The sequence below is a fragment of the Pan paniscus genome, chromosome 4, assembly GCF_029289425.2.
Source record: "Pan paniscus chromosome 4, NHGRI_mPanPan1-v2.0_pri, whole genome shotgun sequence".
In the NCBI taxonomy this organism is placed as follows: domain Eukaryota; kingdom Metazoa; phylum Chordata; class Mammalia; order Primates; family Hominidae; genus Pan; species Pan paniscus.
The window spans coordinates 62,517,475-62,535,202 of record NC_073253.2 but is presented as its reverse complement, the minus strand read 5'-3'; positions in this window follow the sequence as shown (position 1 = coordinate 62,535,202).

Genomic DNA, 17,728 nt, shown 5'->3' with positions numbered 1-17,728 from the left:
CTTAAAAGGAGGGAGTTGTATACAGGGGGGTTAAATGTTTTATAGACAAAGGAGAAAAACTGTTAGAACCATCTTATTCATCATCATCTTCTTTTTTATTTTCATTTTCCTCCTCTTCCTTCTTTTTCTGGCTTTTTTCAGCCTTAGTAACTCCCGTTTTTGTTGCATCAGGCTTTCCTTTAGATTAGTATACAGCAATATCCTCTTTGTAATTTTCCTTCAGCTTTGCAGCCTTCTTTTCATAAAGCTTCTTGTCATCTGCAGCAGTGTTATTCCACCTCTGCCAGTTTCTTTGCAACATCACCTACACATAGGCCAGGATGTTCTTTGATTTGGGGGTGACAATCATAAGAGAACAATAAGGCCAAAGGAGGCCTATTGGGTGCAGTGGGATCCTTGATTTCTTTTTTGTTTCCCCTGCAGGAGGGATATTTGTTTTCATTTCTCTTTCATAAACTGACCTTGTCTGCCTTTGCCCTATCTTCAGATTTCCCTTTCTGTTTTGAACCCATGGTCTTTCACCTCTCTAAGCATTTCTTAGAAAATTCTGAGAAGTTGACGGAAACATCTGAGTGCTGCTTCTTGTGCTGTTCTTGGCAAGATTTCATGAAGAATGCATATGATGACATTTTGCCTCTTGGCTTCTAAGGCTCTCCTTTGACCATGTTTAGTTATTTTTTCTCAGTGAAGAAGAGTTGTCCAAGGACTGTCCAGCTCTCACTTGTCCTGGCACTTAACTCTGTAGAGCTCAGTGTATAGCAATGGCTGTCTCACAAAGCAATTTTTACTGTTGACATGCAATAAGGCAAACCCTAAAAAGTGTTGAGTGTTGCTTTTGAGATCTTTAATCATTTTTTTCCTGGAAAAGGAAACCCTCCAGGTCTTTAAAAATGTGACTGTTCCAGTTACAACAGTTCTGATGCTTATTATCGCACTCTAAGTCTGGCTAGATGGATCACTTTCAAGTTTCTGGAATGTACCATGGTCGTTTTTTCTTTTTTTTTTTTTTTTTGGTTTTGTTTGCTTTTTTGTCTTCTTTTTATTTTTTTTCCCTTTCACCCTCCACAGGGATTTTTTTCCTACCATGCAGCATTCATCTGCCTTTCCTATCTCTTCCTTTAGTTTCTCAGTTCAGTTGCCAGTTTTTCAAGAAGCAGAGGTCTTGGGCTCTTGTAACAGACTGCATTTGGCAGTTTGCATATTTGTATTCCTGACATGTCTGTAGGTTCCCAAAGTGTTTATTTTTTTTTTCAGCTTTGTATCTCACAATCTTTGTACCATCACAATGCATGGAAGATACTGAAATATTTATTTACTGGATATGAACTAAAGTATGAGTGAATATCAGACCTTCCAATGGCAGATGAAATCTGTACTGCTTTATTAGAGGCTATGGTCAAGGGAAGAAACAGAAAAGAGGGCTACTTCAAAATGATGACTGGGACTTAAAGATTCTGAACAGCAGAGAGAACGAGGGAGAGAGACAGAGACAGACAAAGAGAGAGAAAGGAGAGACAGAGAGAGAAAGAAAGAGAGAGAGAAAGAGAGGCTGTAACAAAGGTTAAGAGCATGGAGTCAGGCAGTCTGGGATATGAATACTTGCTGTTTGACCTTGGGCATGTTACTTAGTTTCTCTGAACCATAGTTTCCACATGCAGGAGAAATGCTTGCAGGATAAATCTGATGTGTACCTACTAGGCAATAAACCCTATATGTGGGATTGTTATTATTGTTATTAAGAAGGGTATGAGAAAAGCTTTATTCTCTTGAATGAATTTACTTGGTGTTTGCATCTTTCTTTTTTCTCTCTGTTCAGATGGATGCTAAATCTTTATGTTTTTCCCTAAAGATGAAGTGGGAAATACTTTGTGTTTTTACATTTGATTTCTTTCTTTTTTCACTGTTTCCTTCATGAGAATGCTTGTATACATATATTAATACTTTTGTGGTTTCCTTTAACTGAGGAGAATATGCAACATGAAAGGGATTTTAGCAAATAATTAAAGGATAGTTTACAAAAATCATAGCACCTTACCACAACCCATTTCTTTTATGTGTATTACTTGCCACGGGCACAGATTCCTACATAGTTATGATTATTATATGTATTTATAGTGTTTTGCTCTTTTTGCTTAATATCCCAGAATAAATATTGTCCATGTGCACCTCTACAGTGAAAACCATCTTGGGAAAATGGCTTTGTTGCATCAGTTGTCCCTTAAGTGTTTCTCATTGGTTCCCACTGTACAGTCTAAACACAATATTTCATCTAACATTATGCATGTTTCATTATTTCGTCACATTTCTTGTGGGATAGATCCCTAACCTTTTAATTATGGTGAAATATTCAAAAGGTTAGTCAAACAACCCCCAAAGGAGCTTCTGGTACAATGTAGTAGCAGAGGCTTATTGTCCCTGGCTTAAAACTGATTATGTGAAAGAATAGTGTGCACCTCTAGAAAGGCTAGCAATTCTGCCATCAGATAAATGATTGCAGCCTTCAGTGGGCTGGCTCTCCCTTTATTTTTGCCACTGGTTGTGGAGCTGGGAAACAGATGCCTGTATGGAGAATGAGGGCCCAGACTTTTTTTTTTTTTTTTTTAAGTGAAATGTCAAACTATGTGACTATGCCCGGCAGAAGACGACCCCCTGCGAGATGTGATAAGCCCCAGGCCTGCTCCACACACTACACTGAAAATGCCGTGGGAGGGCTTCCCAGGCTGATGGAACTAATGACAGTAATAGCTCCGGGTAATTTGTCTTTTTCCTTACTGTGCACATTCTCTACATGTGGTGCACTTTACACCTACCACCAGGCACACATCTGGAATGCTATGACCCTCTCAGGCCTGATTCAGATAGGTTGAATTCTCCTGTAAAGTAAATCTGACCTCTAATTTTCTTAATAATTCAGGATTATGCTAATGTTACTCAGCAACCATTATAGAATGGTGCAGGAATACCTAAGAAAGCTTAAGCCCTTGTACTGGAAGCATGACAAAGGTTTCTTTGCCTATTTGGCTATAATGTTTCCCCTCTGTCATTCTAGTAGAGAAAATATAAATTTTGAAAAGTGTATTATTTACATTATTTATTCATTGTTTCAAGTTGTAGGACATCCTCTACTTAAGAAGAAATTTTGTTTCCTTTCTTTGGTGTACAGATTTTCTACTAAGAATTTATAAGACTACTAATGAAAGGTTTGGGTTCTTAATTCTAACTGTAAAAAATACTTAGATAGTAAAAGAGACTGACAAAATAATTTCAAGGATAGATAAAACAGACTTCACAGCAGCTTAATCTCATCAATGCAGAGTGCTCTTAGGAAGATTTTAACAATAAAAATCCTATTTTAATGCTGGCTCCATAGCAAGATTGTACATTTAATATTGTATTTATAGCCTGTATTTTCTGTATTTATGTAAAAATAGCTATATTATTTAAAGTGTAAACATCTGAACATATCTTTTAGAAAAACATAAATGATCTTAAGTTTTAAGAAATGTTCACACTACATTAAAAAGATAGGCTCTTCAATCCTCCCTCTCTGTGAATAAAAAGAGAATAAAAGTTCTCCATAAATTAGTATGTGCAACATTCCCCCAGAGAGCAAAATATTTTCAGCCATTGTGGAGGTATGAGAACCACATGTTTGCCTGGAAAAAAAAGTATGCTCTTTACTATGGATTTCTGAATCATTCTGTCAAAATATTTGTAGTTATTTCTAAGTTATAAATAGACAATTAATTTTATTACTTTTTTCCTTTAATTCATATCACTAGGAAGGTACTAGTGAAGAATTTTTTCCCCCTGCAGACTAAATATTATACACAGAAATATAACAAATGAAAAATTGTTTATATGGGTCAATAATTTATGTTTCTCACAAACAATGTAGATATTGTAAACTTCTTTCTACAAGTAATATCTATGTAATTGACCAATAACAAGGTAATAGTTTATCAAGAATGCTATTCTCTCTCTCGGCACCTCTGACCACCAACTCAGTTACTCAAACTCCACCCCAGTTTGAAGGCAGAAAAGTGTGCATATCTAAGTATTGGGTTCTCCTAGAATTTAATCATGGACTCAGACCACTCCAGAAAACTCCATGTGTACCTGCTGGATGGATGGTACAGATGGACTGTAGAAGAGATCTTTTTCCCCCCTAACTTAGATATCCTAAGAGGTATGTCCCTACCCAGACACACTTATGGAAAAATCAATCCAATTAGAGAGGGAGAAATGAGGGAGGAATGGCATGCCGAGTGTCCCACTGCCCTCTCAGTTCCATTCCTTCTTGTCAGGCATGAGCCTTTTGGAAGGATTGCTCTAGGAAAGTAAGTAATGACCACCATTATCCCTGGGTGAAGCAAAGCAGGCTGCAGAAGGACTGCTAGACAGGCTAATTGTGACAGGTATACTGTATTGACCCTTCCTGGGCCATGTTCCTTTGGGCATGATTTGTGCACAGAGTGGATCATTTGGCCTATATGACAGATTGTGTGAAGTACAGTTACTGACAGCTGCTTAGCTCATGGGTTTGGAATTAGATGAAAGTTTGAAACGTTTTGAATATAACACTCTCTTTTATACCTAATGCTTTACAATATTTGATACAAAATCTCCCCAAAGAACAACAACAAATTAGATGATATCTGTGTGACTTCAGCAGAATCTGCACAGGCTGAAAAATCAGTCAGTGCATTTCACTGAATTATATGATAATCCAGTAACAAGAAATCTGCAAGGACACATGGCTCATGATAACACCAAAGTTGATGACACTGGCTGTTATTACCAATACCTCCAGTTTGTTAAGCTAGGGACCTCACATGCATCATCTTACACAGCTCCTTACAACAGCTCCAAGTAGCCCACATTGTTATAGAGAAGGGAGCTGAACATCAGAGAGGTGCATACAGGGACAAGAGTAAGATATGAACCGAGATTTGTCTGACAGCCAAGCCCTCAGCTCATCCTGTCCCTCATCCTCTAGTCCACACTCCGTCCTTCTCCCTGCCCACTTCCCCAGCTCTTGGTGGTTTTATTCTCGATAGACAGCAGAGTGCCAAGAAAGCAAGAGTCTGTAGAAACAATCAGGTATACAGGGCCTTGATCCTGGTTCTGTCAGTTCAATGACTGTGCAGTTACCCAACCCCTCCAGATCTCCCTGTTGTCATCCATAAACCACAAACAAGCCCAACTCATAAGAATGTTGTTGAGAAGACTAAGTGAGAGAATGATGTAAACTGCTGAGCATAGCACCTGGTGTACAGTCAGCACTTAGTGAGGGCTATCCACTAATTTATAATGATAAACCTCTCTGTCAAAGTTTAAAGTTTTTTTTTTTTTCCTTTAGGAATCTGAAGTAGAGGTGTTTATAAAAATATATCACTTTTCTTTAGAAGCCTTATAAAATTGAAGTACGCTTATACATAAAGGTATATTTATTTACATTTTTATAAAACGTAACCTCTTAGGATGCTCAACACTTTTTGAACACAGTTATTATAAGTAAAATAGTACTTTGGAATATTTTTCTTTAAACCAATTTCTTTCATTTGGAAAAATGGTAAGTGTGGCATTTTGATTTAGAAAGTATTTAAGGTTTTATAGCTGATTTAGCTGATTCTTGAGAAATGTTGATAGTCATTTATCTTGTGTTGTCTTCCTCTCACTACTGTCTTTCCCTGAGAGGGACTTCCTTGCATATTTAGGATAGTATGGGGTTGTTAACTAGCCCTTAAGAGAAGAGCACGTAATGGGCAAGCACTGTGTTCTGGATGCTATCCACTGCTATATTTTCATTGAGTCATAGATTCAGCATATGTCTTAACAATGCCTAAATTACAAAAATATGAAAAAAAGGCCTGTTGACCTAAAGCAGCTTCTTGCTGAGTAAAGGAGCTGAAGCATTATATATAAACAGATATAAACCTATGCACAGGGGAAAAAACTGAGTTCACAGGAGGAAGGAATCACTTCCCTGAAGGGAATAGGCTTCATGGATGGGTGATTTGTGAACTTGGTTATAGAGCAGGCATGATTTAGATAAAGATAAGGGGAAGACATTTCAGGTGGAGAAGGAAGGAATAAAATGAACAAAGGCATGGGAGTGATAGGGCCAGGGCTGTGTGCAGGAAACAATGGGAGTCCTGCTCCATTGAGCACAGGGGTGTTTTTCATCTTGAGTTTATAACAGAATCACCCACAGAGCTGATTAAATGTATGCATTCCCAGGATTCACCCCAACCTTCCAAGAGTCTGTTTAGTCACTCCGGGGTGAGGCCCAGGAATCAGCGTGTTTAACATGGACCCCAGTTAATTTTGATAGAACCACTGAGAAGTACAAACATTGCTGAGTCACAGGAAGAAATGGAATGGCTGGAGGGTAGGCAAATGGTTCTAGGCCCAAACAGGGCAGTAGGGTCACACACAGAGCCTGCTTGCTCTTTTTCTCCTTCCCTCCCTTCTTTCCTCTCCCTTCCTTCTTTCCTTCCTTCCTTCCTTCCTTCCTTCTTTCTTTCTTCCTTCCTTCTTTCCATCCTTTCTTTCAGTACCTGAGTCACAGACCAATTAAGTTAGAATCTCTGGAGGTGGGGCCTTTGTATCAATACACGTTTTTTAAACTTTTTGTTATGAAAAATTTTAAATATATACAAAAGTAGGCAGAACAATATAGTGAATGCTCATGCACCCATCACCTAACTTCAATAATTGCACACTCAGTCTTGTTTCATTTGTACCGCTACAGCTCCCCCTACCTTCTATATTATTTTGAAGCCAATCTCTGAGATTATAATACTCCATCCATAACATTTCAATATGTATCTCTAAGTACAGACTTTAAAGTGCCACAATACCATTACTACACATTAAAAAACAATAATTTTTAAATATCATCAAGTGCCCAGTGTTCTAATTATTTTACTCTTTCATAAATGTGGGTTTGTGTATGCTTGTATCAAAACTCTCATGTACACCATAAATATGAACACCCACAATGTACCCACAAATTTTTAAAAATTAATTTAAAAATTTATACAATACTTTTGATTCATATTTATCACTATGGGGTTTTATTTTGGTATCTCCTTTTTTCCAGGTTTCCCCAGAATCCCAGCTCTCAGTGACTCTAGGAATATTAGAATGAGATTATATAATGAACCATTTGCTTTGTCCTACAATGCACAAATGGAAGTTTTCTATTAACAATATTAATAATATATTTTCTAATTATCTTACCACTGGAAAGTATTTGTAAAAAATTCTTTTTGTTCTAGTGCATATGTCACTAGAGGAAGACAGCCAATTTGCTCTGTTTTAAAGTTACTTTGAATCATTTCTCTGTTTGATTACACCAACTGATTATATGTCAAGGCTCATCTATTTTATTTTATTTTCATTTTTAGAGATGAATTTATAAACTCAATTTTGTTTTATAATAATATATAGAATATTTACATATATAATAACATAGAATATTTAAATTTTGCAAATTTAAATTTGCAAAACAAATTATTGTCAAAGTAATCAAGCCTGTTCCTCCCATCTGCTTCCTCTCTCTATAGATCATCATTTAAACAATGTATGGTTTATCATTTTATTGTTTGTTTTCAGTAAATAATTATAAAACTCTCCCTGCTTCTTGTAAGAATCTCTCCCTTCTTACAAGAAGTCAGATTGGAGATTCCTTACTGCAGAAAATGATGAGCTAGAATATTTGTCTTATGGAGCTGGACTTTTTACACCATTTATATTTTCTACATCTAGATTAGTGGCTGGTACCTTTCAGGTGATCAGTAAATATTGAATGAGTGGATGAATTCTTATTTAAAGTTTGCAATCAGAAGAGTGAGAGGACCAAAATTCTATTTTTTTTTTGACAAGTTAATCTGATAGCAGTGGTTAAGGGAGTTAGAAATACTGAAAAGTGGATGATCAGTTTGGAGACTTATTTAGTTAACTGGATGGCAGTAATTTTGAATAAGGAAACAAAAAGCTGAAGTGTGTGTGTGTGTGTGTGTTTTGTGTGCTTTTGGTGTGAAACAAAACACTCCAAAACTTAATGCTTAAAACAACAACCATTCACTTAGTTCACAGTTTTGTGAATTGGCGCATTTCTTTGTCTAGGATGGCTCCATAGGTGTCTGTGGGGTTCACTCAGGTGTCCTTGGTCAGGTGGCAAGTGCTGGCCTCACATCACGGGCAGTTGGCAGGGTGGTGCCTGGGGGCTGTCTGATGGTTGTCTGTGTAATCTCAGTTCTCTCCCTTGAGGTCTTTTATCTTTCATCTTCCAGCAGATAGCTTTGATTCTTTTCCATTTGTGGTGGTCTCAGGACACCAGGTATAGCAAAAGGCCGGTAAGGTGCAGGTGTTTTTCAGACCTCTGTTTGTGTTCTGTTTGCTGATTGGCCCAAGGACCACCACAGTGACAACATTGACGTAAAAGGTAGAGAGAAATCACCACAGTTAAAATGGCTTGTCTCCAAAAGACAGGCAGTAACAAATGTTGGCAAGGATATGGAGAAAAGGGAACTCTTGTTTACTGTTGGTGGGAATGTAATTAGTACAACCACTATACAGAACAGTTTGGTGGTTCATCAAAAGACTAAAAATTGAGATAACTTATGATCCATCAATCCCACCACTGGGTATATGCCCACAAGAAAGGAAATCAGTATATCAAAGATCTGCATTCCTGTGTTTGTTGCAGCACTGTTTACAATAGTTAAGATTTGGAAGCAATCTAAGTGTCTATCAACAGTTGAATGGATAAAGAAAATGTGGTACCTATATACAATGGAGTACTATTCACCCATAAATGAGAATGAGATCCAGTCATTTGCAACAACATGGATGGAACTGGAAATCATTATGCTAAGTGAAATAAGTCAGGCACAGAAAGAAAAACATTAGATGTTCTCACTTATTTGTGGGATCTAAAAATTAAAACAATTTAACTCATGAACATAGAGAGAAGAAAGATGGTTACCAGAGGTTGGAAAAAGCAGTACGGGGCTGGAGGGTAGGTAGGGATGATTAATGGGTACAAAAAAAAAGTAGTTAGAAGAATGAATAAGACCCACTATTTGATAGCACAATAAGGTGACTATAGTCAATAATAACTTAATTGTACATTTAAAAATAACTTAAAGAGTGTAATTGGATTCTTTGTAACTCAAAGGGTAAATGCTTGAGGGGATGGATACCTCATTCTCCATGATGTGCTTATTTCACATTGCAAACTTGTATCAAAACATCTCATGTAAATACATACACCTACTATGTACTGACAAAAATTTAAAAAGAATGAAATGTAGAAAGAGAGAGACTAGCTCTTGATGGAGAGGGAAGAATTTGTAGCCACTTTCAATTTCCCATTTTGTGGGATGTGTGTAAAACAGATATGTGAATGAACTCAGTTACTCCTCATAGCTTTTGGTTGCAAGAACCTTATACGATTATTAATTTCTACTTCTGTGTCCTTTCTTGTGTCCTTTCCTGAAACGTTTCTCATCCACATAGTGCCTTTTGAGTTCCATACCCTCCACAAAACATTCTTTTACTAATTTTTCACTTGAACATTTCATTAAACATTTATTTAGTATTTCTGGTTTTTCATTTGGTAATTTTCTTTTTATTATGTGCTATTTTACATGTTCCCCTTGTTTTCTAATTTTTTTGTGTATGCGTTTCCTGAGTTCTCACCCAATTCATCTTATTTTGCTATTGTAACACACAATAAAGTTAGACTAGTACTAAAATCTAAGTACTCTATAATGATTGTTACTTGAATTGGGGATTGACTAAGATAATCCTTCTAAAATTGGATATTGCCAAAACTGTCTTTACTTTGGTTTTTCATGGGTATGTCTAATTCTGATTTTGCCATGCCTAAGTTAAAAACATCTGGTTGAATTCAGTAGAATCCCTGATTTTAAGCATTTAGACGACTGGATTGAATCTGTTAAAAAGAATATACTTGTGATTGGTTATGTATAATTGTGTTTTGGTGTGTAATAAAACCATTTAAAAGTAAGACATATACAATACCCTTGCTAAGCCATGTATGGCTGAGATGGGCTCTAGCAGTGGTCCGGAGTGGTTTTAAAAAAAGGCGTGCACACACACACACACAAGCAGCAGAGACTGTAATGACTAGAGTGTGTGTTATTGGGAGAATCTCCTTTAATTTCTTTTAAGGCTAGGCCATATTGGGTGGGTGGATCTCAAGAAGGGTTGGTCGTGTTTATGTGAGGTGGAGAATCAAGATGAAGGCTAAGAGAAAAAGAGAAAAGGAGGAAGAAAAGAGAAAAGTAGTGCAATGCTTAGGACATCATTATCAACTTATATGTGGCTCTGATTTAGTTTCCTGTGGTCTGGGAAAGAGTACTCAATAATTCTCAGAGGAGAAAGGACTAAAGAAGTCCTTTCCTTCTCATCCTTACTGAAAATTTTAGACAAGAGTGAAACAAGGGGAGATGTTGCTGAGAGAGGTGAGTCAGAAGTCTTTATAGGTCCTAAGGAGAGGCAGAAGGGGAGGTGAAATACAATTTGTGTGAAACTCTTCCCATAAACCATTAGAGCTCTTTGCACCATGATTGAAGAGATCCGTACACAATTAGGGGTGAAGTAAACTCAAGTGAAACTTGCCTATGAGGTCTGGCTTTCGTAGGTTGTTTGTTAAATGCTCAACCATTTGGAGGGTAGGGTGGTGGGTGTATTGTAAATTGTGCAATTTTTCTGAATAATGAAAGATATACAGAAAGTTCATTTTGTGTGTCTGGAGGCTGTCAACCTAGACTAAAGTGAACCCCAAAAGTCTACATTGATCTCCCGCAGAGGAAAAGGACCATAAAGGAGTTATTATATATATATATATATATATACACACACACACACACACATATATACACACACACACACATATATATACACACACATATATATGTATATATATATGGAAAGAAATTAAATGCAACAAAATCCATAGCAATTCATCATTGAGAGCTGCATTAGAGTACAGAGTGTAACGGATGCTATCTTTGTCAATAATTGTTGTAGATTGCTTGTCAACAGATTGGATTGTTTATCATGGATGTGGACAAACTACAGTATAAGATCCTTGAACTTGTTATATATGTTTTAAATATTTATATAAATATACATGTGCACATGTGTATTTTGGAGACTAAAGTTTTTATGCAATAAGGCTTAAAATATTTTTACTAAATGATAGAACTTACCACAACATTTACATACTCTATCATCCAATCATCTTGGTTTTAATGAAAATATTTGTCTTAAATATTTTGAAAGTAAAGCATCTTCATTGAATCAAAACTGACATTTTAATTTGAACTTTCCACTCTGAATAGAATTTGCAGTCCAAACTTGTCATGAAGAAAACTCAATGAAATGAAAAATAATTTTATGCTGGATAACTCTAAAAATATCCAGAATAGAATTCTAGTGACAGTATAGTTTAATATTAAGTTGGCTTCTTTTACTGCCATGCAGAGATTAAGTGGAAGCCAACTTTCAGTATAGCAGAAAGGGCCATGGACTTTAAGAAGAATTACCTTTATGATAGAGCTGTCTCCCTTATTTACGAAATGACTTAGTTCAAGTCACTTGGTCTTAAGACAATATTGTATGGAAAATTACAAATAATATGGAAATATAAGATTATTGAAGATATACTTTACACGTTTTCTAATAAATGGTATTGTTTATAAGTAGGGTTATATACAAATCAATATACATTCATTTCCATTATGTTTTCTATTGTAAAAGGACTATATGGTAAAGGTAAAGAATGCAGAAAATTAAAACAAGCAAAAAGAAGAAATCAAGAATCACCCAAAATAATTCCAAATAATTATTATCACATGTCTATATAATTTTCATCTAAATTTTTATATGTGCATGTAGTTTTTTAAACTATGCTTTCTTCTTTATCTGCTGTTGTTGTGATGTACAATATTCAATATGTTTTGTTGCTTTTCCCTTAACGTTATATTATGATCATGTTTTTTGGACCATGTTTGTACATTATTGAATTGTATAAATTAATATATACTACTTAATGTGAATAAGCCATAATTTACAATTCATTTAACCATTTCCATATTAATTGAACACAAATGTAATGATATTTCCAATCTATAAGAGGTGAATATTCTTTTGTATTAACTCTTGAATATGTTCTTTAGTATTACTGGATGAAAGAATAAACATTTTGAAGCTTTTGATATAAATTGGGAACTTGCCTTACAGGCAGACTAGCAGTGTGTAAAGATGCCTATTTCCCCACATCCTAGTCAATGTATATGTGTATATATATATATGTATATACCAGTTGTCATTCATTCTACTTTTGTTCCACAATGTTTTTGTATTAACTCTTTGGGTAGCTTTACATATTAAGGTTATGAATCCTTTGTCGTATATGTTTTTCTATGTTTTAATTTGCCCAGCTTTACTGAGGTAGAATTGACTATTAAAATTGTATATATTTAAGGAGTACCTCTTGATGATTATGTATATATGTATAATATATAGTGAAATAGTCACGAAAATCCAATATATGCCTTTAACTTGTGTTTATAATGCTTTTAAAAATGGTGTATGTGTTTCTAATTCATAGGTAGTAACGCTTTATTTGTCTAGCATTGTCTAAGAATGAAGAATTCTATCTGAATAAAGTCTCTGGATCATTGAGGCTTATAGTTTTTAATGCAAAACCTTAAAAAGAGAAAAACATCTTTTTTTTTTTTTTTTTTTTTTTTTGAGACTGAGTCTTGCTCTGTCGCCCAGGCTGGACTGCAGTGGCGCGATCTCCGCTCACTGCAAGCTCCGCCTCTCGGGTTTACGCCATTCTCCTGCCTCAGCCTCCCGAGTAGCTGGGACTACAGACGCCCGCCATCACGCCCGGCTAAGTTTTTTGTATTTTTAGTAGAGACGGGGTTTCACCGCGTTAGGCAGAATAATCTCGATCTCCTGACCTCGTCATCCGCCCGCCTCGGCCTCCTGAAGTGCTGGGATTACAGGCGTGAGCCACCGCGCCCGGCCAAAAAGAGAAAACTTTTAAGTGAAAAATTAAATTATTCTAAATTGTATTATCCATCTCTTTGCCACCTTACGCAACGTGTACTAAATACGCTTATGTGCCAGGCACTTCACACATATATTTGGTCTTCAGAACAACCTTGCGAAGTAGTTATTGTTATCTCCCTTATCTGCTGCGGCCACTGAGGTTACAGAGTGAGTAAACAATTTTCTGAGGCTCACACAGCTTATGAGAGGAAGACCTTGATTGGAGACTAAGCCTAGATCCATTGCTTTTTATACACTCAACACACTCCCATTGTGTGTAAATATTCTGAGTCCCTCAATGTCTACATAAATGTTTAGGGCTATATTTGCATGATACTGGCTTTTGAGGTTCATTATTACTTCCTTAAAATTTGTTTTTTATATGTGCCTCCTCAATCACCTGGCTGAGGCAAGGTGACTCTAAATGGCCTGTTCTTAGCTGATAATGGCAATGCTAACAAATAAACATTTATAGAAGAGCCACTGTGTGCCAGCCAAAGTGATGGGTGCTCTGAGCTTTCCCCTACCAATGTTTCACTTTGCTAATCTTAGTCTGTTGTAGCGTGGAAAACAGATAACCAGATTTGTTAAGAGCTATGTACCAAAAAATGAATAAAACATTTTTTGAACAGAAGTCTGAGAGACTTTTCTATAGTAAAGCTCATGCGTTTGTTTTGTTTCAACCTGCTTCTCTCAGATATATCAGTATTTGTGTCACTATCTGCACTAAACACTTTAGTGACTTTATCTCATTTAGTCCTTAGTACAATACTACAGATTAGAATTATTATTCATTTTCATTTTACAACTAAGGGCACTTAAGTTTGAAGAAAATAAATAACTTACGCAAGATTCTGTTTCATAGAGTTTATGGTTTCTGTTTGGAACTCTTTGTCTGCTGATTTTCAGCTGGGTTGTCGGATAAGTAACTTTAAAATAACCTGTGAGTTACTGTATCAAAGCATTCAATGGTAGGGCCTGCCTGGAGAATGTCAAAGATGGGAATATGGTCAAACTTTTTGTTTATGTGTGTCAAGCTATAAAGAAAACCTATGTATTTTAAAATAAGGTTGAATTTAATGCAAAGCATGATAGCCAGGCTAAGAGTGTGTATTCTTTGCTGAAAGACAAGTGTCCACTTCTTTGCTAAAGATACTATGAGCGTAGTAAAAAATAAGTTTCCTAATATGATGAGAATGTTTATATAGAGCAAAGTACATAGAACTTACAATAGTAGAATAGTGACAGTGATGCTTCAATTCAATATGAATTTGTTGAATGATTATTATTACACTCAGAACCATATCATATGATAGAGTTAGGGGAGATGTAAATATAATTGGACAAAAAGCACTAAAATTTTGGATAACTATACATTACAGAATAAAGTTGCTATGCATACCTGTAGTACCAGTGGCTGTCACTTCAAATTTATTCTTAGTAAAGGAAATTTCAAATCAAAATTCTTAAATACATAATCTAAGAAGTACTATTTACTCATTTTTAATGGGGTTTTGATAAAGAAAGGCGAGTGGAATGAGAGAAAACTTTTTCAGTTTAGGGGGGATTACTATTGTATTGGTTGGAGGTGTTTTGTAGCAACAAACAAATCTGACTCTTGATAACCAGAGTTAAACAGAGATACTGAGTAGAGGTCAGAACAGAAAGCAGAGTTTAAAAAGCTGTTCTTTGGAATAAAGGAACTAGGGGAGAACTGAGGGTCCAGGAAGTAGGAATTACCATCACCAGTGCAATAATTCAGCTCCAACTGTTTACTGTCTCTGTTTCATTCTGCCAAAGAAAAGTTATCTGATGTGTTAAAATCATTGTGAGGTGGTTAGAGAACTTATTTGTGTCTTCCTCAGTCAGGAGCTCAATTCATAAATGATTTTAGTTATTTGTATCATAATCAGGACTTGTGATCAGAAAGTCAAATCAAAGGGCTTAAGATGAAAGATCTAAATTGTTAAGAATCATTGATTTATTCTACACATCATCTTGACTGCTCTTGCTGATTTTTCTGTTCTGACTGCCCTGGCTGTCCTAGACCATGTGCACCCACCTCTCTGTCACATTGGCTTTGACCACACACCAGCCAGTCTAGACCTGTGGTGGGGTCTGTGGTATGCCAAGCTGATTCCTAGCTACGGTTCCTCATGGTTGGTTCCCCTTATTTTTCCAACAATTTTCCAGACTTAATCAAATGTATTTGGCTTGGGGTTTAATCTGGTACTTCACTGAAGAGAGAATATTATTGGTAATACCAATTCCTCCTCTCCCTTCAAAGCAAAAAGGCACACATATTACTTACATATTTGTACTGCTCTAATTTTTACACGTGCTCTGATCAGTAAAAATGGGAGGCAATATACCATTGTAGCTAAAAGCATGGAATCTGGAGCCAGTCTGCCAAGGTCAAATCTTAGGTCCACCTCATACTGTTTGACCTTGGGCAAGTCACTTACCCCCTTCAAATCTTAATTTTATTATGTATAAAACGTAATAATAGTACAGCCTAACATTTAGGATTGCCATAAATATTAAAAGAATTCCTCCATATGAAATTCTTATGTCTGTTCATGACACATATAGTTCCATATATACATTAACTGTCATTATTAGTGAAAAATTCAAACGAATCCTGGTCAGTATCAGAGAATCTTAGGCTCACTCAAAATAGATGGAATCTTATTTCTAATAAGAATTAATAATTTAAAAAACTATAAATGTCTTAATATTTAAAATTTCAAATCAAAATTCTTAAATACAAAATCTAAAAAGCACTATTTATTCATTTTTAATTTTATTCTAATTTGTCAAAGTTATTAATTGTCCTTTATGAAAGTATACTATTAATTTGAAGTATTCAAAAATGTTCTGAACATTATGGGATTTCTAACTTAAATCATTAGATAGCCACAACCACTCATTGTAAAAAGCTAGTGAATATTACATATATATTTCTTCTATCATAGTATTGTAGAATCCATACATATTTTCAAAGAGTAATTTCATGAAACCAAGGCCAAGGCAGGAAAAATGAGCAACTAATATGGTTATAAGAGGCCTAAATGGGCAACGTATGTGGTGCAAAGAGGCCTAGCGTTCTCTTTTCACCAAGCCAGACCACCCAATCCATGTTAGAGTTAGATGGCCCACCTCCATTTTGCTCGAATAAAGAGAAACATATTTTAAACTTTAGCAGTGTACTTATGTATAAAAGGTGCTGTGGGGGTCTACTTTACATGGCATAACTCTTTCCATCTTGACCTGTGGTATGATACGGTGCCACACTTGGACTTAAAACCCTTCAATGGGGCTGTGTCTTCTAGAGGATAAAGATTCAACCCTTTAGCTCACATACCCAGCCTTCTTGGAGTTACAAAGTGCTTGGAATTCTTAAAAGGGGCCATGCATTTTTTTTTTTTTGTAAATGCTGGCCCTTCCACCTAGAATGCCTTTATGCTTCTTGTTTGCCTGGAAAAATCTTACCCATTACTTCTTAACTCAAATGTCACACATTCAGGGAGACTTTGCAGATAACCTGTTAAAGCTAAATGCTTCTGATTTGGAAGCACCTCTTCATCGTCTTGAGACATTTATCTCATTGCTATAGGAATTGGTTTACAGGTCCCCTATCAAACTTCCAACTCCATGAGATAATCATATAATCTATAGTATTTACTGAAATTCCTGGCAGTATTAACAATAGCAATAATACAAGCAATCATTTACTAGGTATTTATTACATAGTAGGCACTGTGCTGTTTTACCTAAATTATCTCGTTTAGATTATCTCCATTTTGAAAATGAGGAAATTAAGCCAAAGAGGTGGTAAGCCTGCTCATAAGGTTACATAACTAGTGGGGACTGAGACTTGGTTATTTAGCAGTTAACAAACACTCTCCCACTTCTCAGTGGTTTACAATCACTAGGGTTCATTCCTTACCCCTATTCCATGTTTATGGCACACTGGCTATCATTTTGCTCCATGATCTCTTCACTAGGGAACCCAAGCTCACAGAATTAATGTTTTATCTAAAATATTTTCAGGTATATGACAAAGATAAGAAGACATCCTGATAAACCATGGTGCACTGGCTCTTAAACATTCTACCCCGAAGTGAAAAATGTCACTTGCTCACACTTCATTAGCGAGATCAAGGCTAATCATGCTATCATAGGGTGGAGTAGTTGGATCTTTCCCCAGAGAGTAGCAGGGAACACCCTGAACAATAATATAGTCTACCACAGATATTAATTCAGGCTTTCCAGACTCTAGGGCCATATTTAACCCCTATGCTATATATTCTCCTACTACATATCTATTTGTGAATAAACACTACCAAATAGATTTCAGCTTTCCAATCTTCTAATAAGAGAATGAATAGCAAAAATAATAGAAGAACAGTACATGTAAATAATGAAATGAAAACCATCCAGATGAACGAAATAGTCTATATTACTATTTAAGTACTACTTAAATGTCATTTTTTCAAGCCCATTTCCTGGTACATTCATTGGCCAATAGAAATGCAATGAGTTACATCCAAGTTTGTTGGCAGAGATTATCACTATTTACTCTCAAAGTGAGACAAAATTTATTTCATTCAGAATTTGATAA